We start from the raw sequence: 11,428 nt of genomic DNA on the forward strand, positions 1-11,428 counted from the left end.
TTGAACCCAGCTATTAAAACATCTTGTAAACCCAGCCATTAAAACCTCTTGTAAACCCAGCCATTAAAACCTTACCTTATCGCTTGTGTGAGTCTTCCCCTGCATAGGAACAGCCACGTCATCCAGGGGTAGACCAGGGAATCAACCACTCATATCCACGGTAGACCAGGAAATCGACCACTCCTCCAGGGGCCGGTAGACCAGGAATTCAACCACTCAGCGGATGACCAGTGTTGTGTAGCTCTCCAGTCTGAAATCGAGGGAGTTCGTAACCTAACCGATCATGGATATTAATCAGTGTTTTTACTCAAAGACAAACTGTGTGCGATGAACATTCAGCGACTCGGAAATAATCACTGGATATTTACGACACAATAACAAAAATATCTGACATCACACCTGAACCATAGGATACCTGCGACATTATCAGTAAAGGCAATTAGGACACTCACTCACCAGGACGTCTCAGAACAAGTGCGCCGAGGACTATTATGGAGGCTAACATGGCGGTAGTCCGGGGCGTGGAACCTCATCAACGGTAGCGGTGTGTTCTGTGGTTGAAGCTCGGCCGTGGAGGTTTCTTGGAGACTCGAGTGGATGTGATTATGCCCGGGTGGAGCAGCAACGGCCGTAGAGGGTTGGGATGTACACTGTAGACTCTTATGTATACTGTAGAGGCTTCCATGGCAAACGTTGCCTGTTCTTTACTAACTAGAGAGAGAGAGAGAGAGAGAAAGACACAGAGATTGAGAGATAGAGAGACAGACAGAGAGAGACAGAGACAGAGAGAGAGATTGAAAGAGAGACAGAGACAGAGCCACACACACACAGATGTACGCACAGTGCAGTGAGGGAGAATTAAGCAACACACACACACACACACACACAGACGTACACAGTGCTGGGAGGGAGGAAGGACAGGCAGCATGGCGGTACATTGTTTATTACGGAACGAAATTCGCGTTACAGCTGCAAGGTGCTCTCAACCACAATGCCTTACAAAACCAGCAGTAGTTACCTCCTCCTGCTGCAGCGACCTCCCCAAGACGGAGGGCCCCCAGACCCCGCCCAGCGAGGATGCGCCTCCCTAGCCACCTGGTCAAAGCCTGGTCAACCAGTCAGCCAGAGAGGTGCGCCCCCGCCGACAGGGCCCAGAAGCCTTCCGCATCGGGCGGGTCACCACAGCCGCCTCTTCTTGCTGCTCAGGAACACAACAGGCTAAAAGGCAACAGTTACACACGGACATATAAAAAAAAGAAATCCTAACCGACATCTCAGAGGGAGCGCCCAAAGGCGGCAGACTCAAACGCAGAACGGAAAACACCTGTTCTGTGAAAGAGCCAACCGTTGTACCCCTAACACCTAGGCCCCACCAGCCTCCTCCTGTGAGGAAAACTGGTCCTCAGTTTGGGCAGCTCGTGAGGAGCTACCCTGACGGCAAAGCTGTAACACAGACTGGCCCGCGTATAACTCCGCCGCCTAAACTAACACCTTGCCAGACCTCCCTACGGAGAATCTGACATCTATCTGCGCGTCTTTCAAGCGTTGTTCGACTCCCTAACCGCCCGACCACCCGTCCGCCCGCCCGTTCCACGTCGCCCGCCCGTCCGCCCATCCGCCCCCCTTCAACCCGCCCGCAAGCGTGCGAGCAGAGGTACGACGGCGTCAGTGCAGCGGAACGTAGCGACGGGTTCCGTGCGTTCGTACGTGTGGCCGTACGGTTCAGCGTAGACGCTGCTGCCTGCCTACCTGACCGAGGGTGGGGTGCCCGCCCGACAACCCGACCGCAAGGTGGCCTGCCTACCTATCTGATGGCCCGACTGACAGCCTGACCACCAGATAGCTTGCCTGTCACCTGCTAGCCTGACTGCCAGGTGGCACACCCGCCCGTCGGCCTGATGGACAGACGGCCACGCCCATGCCTTCCTGACACAGTGATTAGCTAAGTCCCCCGCCAACACCCCACACAAAAAAAAGACACTCACACAAAAAAAAAACTCACACACCCTACATAACCTGCACCGTAGTGCTACCCCAAACCTCAGCAGCTCCCGCGTTGCACACCGCCACCGCCGTTGGTCGCCCGGCAGCATCCACCCAGCAGGGACAACAGCTAAAGAGCTAGGGAGGAAGGGGGTTATGGGGAAAAAAACATACATAGAAATGAAATCCTAGCAGTCACACAGCAACACACAGCAAAAGGTCAAACACACGGCAGGCCTGCCATCACACACACAAACACACACAGCACACACTAAACCAAATACCGTGGATATACCGTAGTGACGTGATGTGATGTCCTCGCTGCACGCGCCTCCGGACTGCCACACACACACACACACACGCTAGCTATTGGGTATAAACACACGGGAAAAAGGCATAGAAAAAAAAGACATCCTAAATAAAATAACACACACAAGCACTTAGCGGGGGTTTGGGGAGGCAGACGGAGGAGGGCCAGTTAGCATGGGAAAGGGGAATCGCCCTGCCCAGGAGATGGATATAGTCTTGGCACCCCCCCCCTGGCGTGAAGGTTACCCAACACACCAGGCGGTAAGGCTCGACACAACCCAAATCCCAGGAGGCTCATCCCCCAACCCACTTCCAACCCACCAACCATTCTACCCCACCCGCCCTTACCCACTAAGTACCCACAGACATACACCAAAAAAAAGACTCCACTCCCATCAGACTCCTTGGAAGAAGGCAGCCTGATCCACCTAATAAAAAAGCCAGGCTCAACCGTACGGAAGAGTCTGGCAAAACGTCGGCGGAGACAACGCGAAGGCAACGCCTGGCCAAGCAGAGCCGACCTCTGACCCCCGGAAGAGAGGCCAGAGTAGCTAGAGTCGGCTTCCTCCTACGGAGAAAACCGACAAAAAAAACTTCAGACATCTCGGAGGGAGACCGTCTGAAGGTGGAAGACTCAAACGCAGAACGGAATCACACCCGTTCTGTGAAAGAGCCAACCGTTGTTACACCTAACACCCTAACACCCTACACCAGCTAAACAAACACCCTACACCCTGACGTGCTGCTCCCGCGCTGCGCCGATGCTCTCCACTTACGCGCCTCTGAAAGAACAAGACCGACTTAGACACAACCCAGGAGACAGTGACGGAGAATTAGACACACTATGAAAATTATACAAGAGCAACAGTATTTAATGATCTCGTTATTTGACCGACTATCATTTCATTACTATTATTGGTATTGTTATATTCATTACTATTATTGGTATTATTATATTCATTATTATTATTGGTATTATCATAATCATTATCATTGTTTACCTGGACGCCAGAGGATACAGGCAAAGGGTGACACACACGGCCACCTCCATCAACGTGTCTCTCCAGGCGGGGCAACACACTGGAAGTACAGGGAGACTCAGACATGCGGAGAGGCAGCGGCAGAGACATCCAGACATCTTGGCTCAGACACAGGTGGCTGCTCCATTAACCCGGCAGCAGCGACGGGTCAAGTTTGTGGCTTTACCGTGTAGCAGCGATGGGCCAAGTTTGTGCCATGATATTTAAACCCCCAAAAATATATGATGCATAATCTGATCACAAATGCTTTGATATATATTATGAAATGGTTTGTGTGTCCAAACTCCTTATGCAAGAGTTAAGAACATAAGGAGTCTGCAAGAGGCTGGTTAGGTTATACAAGGCCATGGCTTTATCTAACCTCTTCTTGAATGTATCTATGGTATTGGCACCAACAACATGGCCCCCAAGCCTGTTCCACTCATCCACCACTCTGTTAGTGAACCAATTCTTGCCTATGTCTTTGTTGAATCTGAATTTGTTTAACTTAAAACCATTGCCACGCGTCCTACCTGGCTCTTTTACTATCAAAATCTTATTGACATCCCCTTTATTAAATCCCTTCATCCATTTATACACTTCGATCAAGTCTCCTCGCAACCTTCGCCTTTCTAGCGAGTGTAGATTTAACTGCTTCAGCCTGTCTTCATAAGGCAAGTTTCTCACCCCCTGAATCATCTTTGTCATCCTCCTCTGTACAGATTCTAACACCTTGATATCCATTCTATAGTAGGGGGACCAGAACTGAACCGCATAATCGAGATGAGGTCTAACTAGTGCTAAGTAAAGTTTGAGGATGACTTCAGCGCTCCTATTGCTTACGCTCCTTGAGATGAAACCAAGTACTCTGTTGGCCCAATTTTTGGCCTGAATGCATTGAGCCCTAGGACGGAGGTCAGCGCTCACTAGGACTCCTAAGTCTCTCTCAAGCCCAGACCTGCTTAGAGGAGTGCCATTTAAGGAGTAATTGTGTGAGGGGTTGTTCCTGCCTACACTCAGAATGCTACACCTCCCGACATTGAATTCCATCTGCCACTTCCCCGCCCAATCATATAGTCTGTCAAACTCATCCTGGAGAACGGTAGCGTCCCTGTCTGATTGGATTACCGATCTTGGTATCATCTGTGAACTTGCTGACATCACTACTAATTCCTGTGTCAAGTCATTGATGTAAATAATAAAAAGCAGAGGACCCAGCACCGACCCTTGTGGGACTCCACTCGTAACACTGCCCCATTCAGATTTTTTACCACTGATTTGCACTATCTGCTTCCTACCACTGAGCCACGCCCTGATCCAGTTCAAAACTTTACCAGCTACACCGTGAGCCTGTAATTTTAGTAATAGCCGGTGATGAGGGACTTTGTCGAACGCTTTACTGAAATCTAGATACAATATGTCATAGTTTTCATCTCGGTCAACCGCCTCTATTACTTTAGTGTAGAAGGACAACAGGCAAGACCTATCCTTTGTGAACCTATGCTGTGAATCATGAATTAAATTATGCTTTTCTAGATGGTCCAGAATGCTCCCGGCTATAATTTGTGGCTTTACCATATAGCAGCGACGGGCCAAATTTGTGGCTTTACTGTGAAGCAGCGATGGGCCAAATTTGTGGCTTTACCGTGTAGCAGCGACGGGCCAAATTTGTGCCATGATTTAAACTCCCCAAAATAGATGATGCATAATCTGATCACAAATGCTTTGATATATATTATGAAATGGTTTGTGTGAGGGTGATTTTTCTCATTTTTCTCGCTTGGAGGGACCATTAAGAAACATGATCCCTGCTGCTACCACCGGGTTAAGATCAACAAAATTGTAATGCCAAAATTTAATTAAGTATGGGAAAGATAGAAATTAGGGAGGATAAGTAGTTTTAAGTATTTTTAAGAATGTATAAATTCCATCTCTGTCTCTTCCATACTTAATTGAATTTTTCTTAAACTAAAAATGGTCAAATCATCACTGATCTCCTCTATTATGCATATATAATCATTTTTGCAATTCCTAACATTATATACTCATTTAAATAATTTTTCACACATATATAAATACTACTCTTACATATACCCAATACTGTCCAACCCCTTATGCAAGAGTTAACCAGCATCTTCATTCTTTCATTCCTATACTGTCCAACCCCTTATGCAAGAGTTAACCAGCATCTTCATTCTTTCATCCCTATACTGTCCAAACCCATTATGCAAGAGTTAACCAGCATCTTCATTCTTTCATCCCTGTGCTGTCCAAACCCATTATGCAAGAGTCAACCAGCATCTCCACTCTTTCATCCCTATACTGTCCAAACCCATTATGCAAGAGTTAACCAGCATCTCCACTCTTTCATCCCTATACTGTCCAAACCCCTTATGCAAGAGTTAACCAGCATCTTCATTCTTTCATCCCTGTGCTGTCCAAACCCATTATGCAAGAGTCAACCAGCATCTCCACTCTTTCATCCCTATACTGTCCAAACCCATTATGCAGAGTTAACCAGCATCTTCATTCTTTCATCCCTGTGCTGTCCAAACCCATTATGCAAGAGTCAACCAGCATCTCCACTCTTTCATCCCTATACTGTCCAAACCCATTATGCAAGAGTTAACCAGCATCTCCACTCTTTCATCCCTATACTGTCCAAACCCTTTATGCAAGAGTTAACCAGCATCTTCATTCTTTCATCCCTGTGCTGTCCAAACCCATTATGCAAGAGTCAACCAGCATCTCCACTCTTTCATCCCTATACTGTCCAAACCCATTATGCAAGAGTTAACCAGCATCTTCATTCTTTCATCCCTGTGCTGTCCAAACCCGTTATGCAAGAGTCAACCAGCATCTCCACTCTTTCATCCCTATACTGTCCAAACCCATTATGCAAGAGTCAACCAGCATCTTCACTCTTTCATCCCTATACTGTCCAAACCCATTATGCAAGAGTTAACCAACATCTTCATTCTTTCATCCCTGTACTGTCCAAACCCATTATGCAAGAGTCAACCAGCATCTCCACTCTTTCATCCCTATACTGTCCAAACCCATTATGCAAGAGTTAACCAACATCTTCATTCTTTCATCCCTGTACTGTCCAAACCCATTATGCAAGAGTTAACCAGCATCTCCACTCTTTCATCCCTATACTGTCCAAACCCATTATGCAAGAGTTAACCAGCATCTTAACTCTTTCATCCCTATACTGTCCAAACCCATTATGCAAGAGTTAACCAACATCTTCATTCTTTCATCCCTGTACTGTCCAAACCCATTATGCAAGAGTCAACCAGCATCTCCACTCTTTCATCCCTATACTGTCCAAACCCATTATGCAAGAGTTAACCAGCATCTTCATTCTTTCATCCCTGTGCTGTCCAAACCCATTATGCAAGAGTCAACCAGCATCTCCACTCTTTCATCCCTATACTGTCCAAACCCATTATGCAAGAGTCAACCAGCATCTTCACTCTTTCATCCCTATACTGTCCAAACCCATTATGCAAGAGTCAACCAGCATCTCCACTCTTTCATCCCTATACTGTCCAAACCCATTATGCAAGAGTCAACCAGCATCTTCACTCTTTCATCCCTATACTGTCCAAACCCATTATGCAAGAGTTAACCAACATCTTCATTCTTTCATCCCTTACACTGGTAAACTCTGGGGCACCCTTCCTGTGTCTATATCTCCTCCTGCCTTCGACTTGAATTCTCTCACGAGGAATGATGTATCGAGACGCCTCTCCTCCCGAAACTGACCTCCCTTTCGGCCGCTCATAATTTTTGTCTCTGAAGGAGTAGCGATTAACCTGAGAGCATCGGCAGACCCTTTTCTGGGCTTTCACGAGTCATGGCTGTGGTATGGTGGACCCTAAAAAGGGCTCGCCATAAAACCCCTGATTCAAGCTAATTGTAGGCGGTTGTGGCATAGAGGAACCCACCATGCATGCCCTGGGTCATTGTGGTGGGTGAGTGATCTGGAGGTGGGCTTTTTTGTCATGGGTGGTGCTGTAAGGTCATGGCAGACTGAATTAGCTATCCATACAGTAATCACTCGTCAAATTCTTTAAAGTAGACAACAAGCGACTCTCGGCTAGATGCCGCGCGTCACAAGACTGTTTATTTTGTGACAAACACCACACAAACAGAATGGAGTTTGAGTAAAAGAAATATTCTTAATGGCTTTATAGTTATGACATGACCAGGTGCTCTGATGTACGTTCCATGCTCTTTTCTTAGTCTCAAAATGCAGTGTAATTTTTCCATTTCTCGGCCACTTCTCGGCTTCCCCACGGCCCAAGTCCACGGGTTAAGCCCTTCCCTGCGGAGGATCTATATAGAGACGTTTGGAAATTGGGACTTTTTATCGGCGCGTCTGTGTATAGACGTTTGCTCTCATTTGCCCACATTAGATAAAGCTTCATTTGAATGTATCAATATACATATAACCAGTCTAACTTAACCCTTTCATTGCTAAACGCTTGCAGCGGGCGTTAGGCGTGTTTGCTGGTGTTGCTAAACACTCACTGCGACCTCCAGCCGCACTAAAATCTCCCGTGTATGAGAGTGTTCCAACATTAATTCTCACAACACAGGATTGACAAGTGAGTGTTTTCTACTAAACTTGGTGGAAATGCTTACCGGTCTCCCCAGCTGAAGAGGTCACGGACAGAGGAGGTCATGTGCGCCTCCCCAAGCCCATGTCCCCCGGCGTCCATCTCCCGGAACACTGCCACACAAACAAACGCTAGCTATGGGTATAAAAAAAGATTACGTGCAAAAAGTTCACACACAAAAAAATACATCCTAACAAAATAATAGTGCGAAGGCATAACGCCAACGCACACACACACACAATCATACGACAGGCCTGCCATTCACACACAGACGCACACACAAAAGAACCCACTTAACCAAACCGTTGGTGTCGTCGCGATGAGTCCTCTGCATGGTCCGTCCGCGGCATCCTGCAAAAACAGAGAGGCATATTAGAAAAGGGAACATTAAGGGCCGCTTCCACAGTCCATCATGGTCTTTGTAACACTCCCGAACCAAGCTATAGAATCCCATACTGTTCAAAATGGCGCGGTCTTCGATGACACACTAAATACAAAGAGCTTTTCCTGTACTGTGTCGTCAAATTTGTGGACTTGAATATAAACAGGATCTCAGCTTACTCATCTCCCTTCTCTTCCCTTTCCTTCATATCATAAACACAGCTTTTCCTGTATAGTCTTGTCAAATTTGTGAACTTGAATATAAACGGGATCTCGGCTCACTCGTCTCCTAATCTCATCTCCCTTCTCCTCCCTTTCCTTCGTATCATGACAATATAAGACCTTTCCTGTATAGTCTCGTCAAATTTGTGAGCTTGAATATAAACAGGATCTCAGCTCACTCGTCTCCCAATCTCATCTCCCTTCTCCTCCCTTTCCTTCGTACCATAAACACACAAGACCTTTCCTGTATAGTCTCGTCAAACTTGTGAACTTGAATATAAACAGAATCTCGGCTCACTCGTCTCCTAATCTCATCTCCCTTCTCCTCCCTTTCCTTCGTATCATGACAATATAAGACCTTTCCTGTATAGTCTCGTCAAATTTGTGAACTTGAATATAAACTCCAGACACCGTACAAGGAAATTTCGAAGGCTCTGGTATTGGTTTCGGAGCTTACTAACCCATCATGAGGAACTGTGAAACTGGGCCTTAGACATGGATGCAGAATTATAGCCATGCAAAAGGCAAATTACTTATATATAGTACATGACACTGGCCATCACGGGGAGTTAACTTATGGCAAAATATATTACTAACCCCGGAAATTAAGTGAGACTGAAAATTTAAAGAAGCATTATGTGAGAGAGCACCGTGCAGGGCTTAGTAACAAGGATTTCGGTTAATTTACATTCACGTACGGATTGAGATATCGGCAAGGCTTGAAGCTGCCGAGATCTTTACATGGAAGAGGCGCCTGGCTGGGACCGACCATTATACAGGGACAAAGCAAACTAGGACTGACAATTATACAAGGACAAAGCAAACTAGGACTGACAATTATACAGTGACAAAACAAACTAGGACTCACAATTATACAGTGACAAAACTAGCTAGGACTCACAATTATACAGTGACAAAGCAAACTAGGACTCACAATTATAGTGACAAAAACTAGGATTGACAATTATACAATGACAAAAACTAGGATTGACAATTATACAGTGACAAAACAAACTAGCAAGCAGAGCCGGGCACCACAAACACACTGGAAGGAACCTTGAGCGATAGATAACTTAGACATTACTTAAAAGGAAGGAAGGGATGAAGATAGCCAGAGGAGGAGGAGAAGGAGGAAGAGAGAGAATGGACGATAGGAAATAGGATGCAAGATTTGACCACCAGAAAGAACGTCACTCAAAGGATAACTTAGACATTAATTAAAAGGAAGGAAGGGATGAAGATATATATATAGAGAGGAGGAGGAGGAGGAGGAGGAGAGAGAATGGATGATAGGGAAATGAGATGCAAGATTTGACCACCATAAAGAATTATAAACGTTAATTAAGCAAAAGATAACTTATTCATTAAAAGGAAGGAAGGGATGAAGATAGACAGAGAGGAGGAGGAGGAGGAGGAGGAGGAGGAGGAGAGAGAATGGACGATAGGGAAATGAGATGCAAGATTTGACCACCATAAAGAATTATAAATGTTAATTAAGCAAAAGATAACTTATTCATTAAAAGGATGTAAGGGATTATGATAGACAGAGAGGAGGAGGAGGAGGAGAGAGAATGAACGAATGGAAGTAGGATGCGGGTGATACCAGAAAGAATTATAAACGTTAATTGAGCAAAATGCTTGGACTTATTAAAAAAAGAAGAAGGAAAGGATAAAGAAAGACAGAGGAGGAGGAGGAGGAGGAGAAAACTGAAGAAAAACGAGAATCAGAGTGGTGAGAGAAAACAAGGAAATGAAAAATGGAAGAAACATTCAATTAAATTCAGAACCATTGCTTAAAACATGAGTTAAATTGTGTTGTTACAAATAACTTGATATCACTGTTGGTGTGAAAAAGAACCATGATAGCCATCCTCACCAACACAACAGCATTTCTTGACCTAAATTGACATCTTGTGTGACTCGTGATGTCTCCATGGCCCGGCATGTCCAGTAGGTTGTTATCATCTCTCAATGTGTCAGGCCTCCTGTGTGTACAAGACACATACTCAGGCCTTCGTCACGGCAATGGGTAGAAGATATAAGGCATTCCATATGACACGAGAATGTTATACACCTGTCTCTCTCTCTCTCTCTCTCTCTCTGTCCTACAAAGAAATGCTTTCCATAACATGTTCTCTTTAAAGGAAAACTGATCGAATGTTTTAAAATACTTAATGGTTCCACGAATGCAGAATAAAAACTGTTTATGATCGATGACACTTTAGCGAGGAACAATGGCATAAAACCAAATGTAGACAAGTCCAGACTGCACCATTTCTTCACCAACGTTAAAAGGAGAATGGAAAACCCAACATCAGTGGTCCAGAACACGACCATTTAAAAACAAGCCGAAATATCTTCAACTTAATTATTAACTAGATAGAAAAGTTTGGAGCCATCTATGAATGTAGAATCACTTAGTTAAACAGACCACCTAGTCTGGACCATTCAGTATGTTCATGTAAAATCATGTAATTCTCTCTCTCTGTTGTATGGTATCATGACTTATACCAAGATATATATTTAAGAAAAGGATTTTGCCAATACCGCATATATAGTAATACCATCCTCACCACAACCACCATCTGTCATTACAACCACCAGTCACCACAACCATAGTCTGTCACCACAACCACACATCTCGTCACCAAACAACACACCACAACCATTAGTTACACCACAACCATTATACATCAACCATAGTCTGTCCAATCCATGTCTGTCACCACAACCACCAGTGTCACCACAACCACCATCCTGTCACCATAACACCAGTCTCGTCACCACAACCACAGTCTTGTCACCATAACCACCATTGTCAACCATGACACCAATCCTGTCACATTAACCACACATATATAAACATATACACAACCAAAATAT

At 45.3% G+C, this 11,428-nt stretch overlaps 1 long non-coding RNA gene across 1 annotated transcript; it reads right to left on the bottom strand.

The window, feature by feature from the left end:
• Window positions 1-2,819: 2,819 nt before the first annotated feature.
• LOC126993460 (uncharacterized) lies at window positions 2,820-10,070 on the bottom strand. The gene is made up of 4 exons (XR_007747835.1): window positions 8,904-10,070; window positions 7,968-8,784; window positions 3,294-3,372; window positions 2,820-3,074 (listed from the first exon to the last, which is right to left on the bottom strand). It is a non-coding gene; the product is annotated as an uncharacterized LOC126993460 (long non-coding RNA).
• Between the last annotated feature and the right edge of the window lie 1,358 nt (window positions 10,071-11,428).

This window comes from Eriocheir sinensis, unplaced genomic scaffold (genome assembly GCF_024679095.1).
Source record: "Eriocheir sinensis breed Jianghai 21 unplaced genomic scaffold, ASM2467909v1 Scaffold617, whole genome shotgun sequence".
NCBI lineage: Eukaryota > Metazoa > Arthropoda > Malacostraca > Decapoda > Varunidae > Eriocheir > Eriocheir sinensis.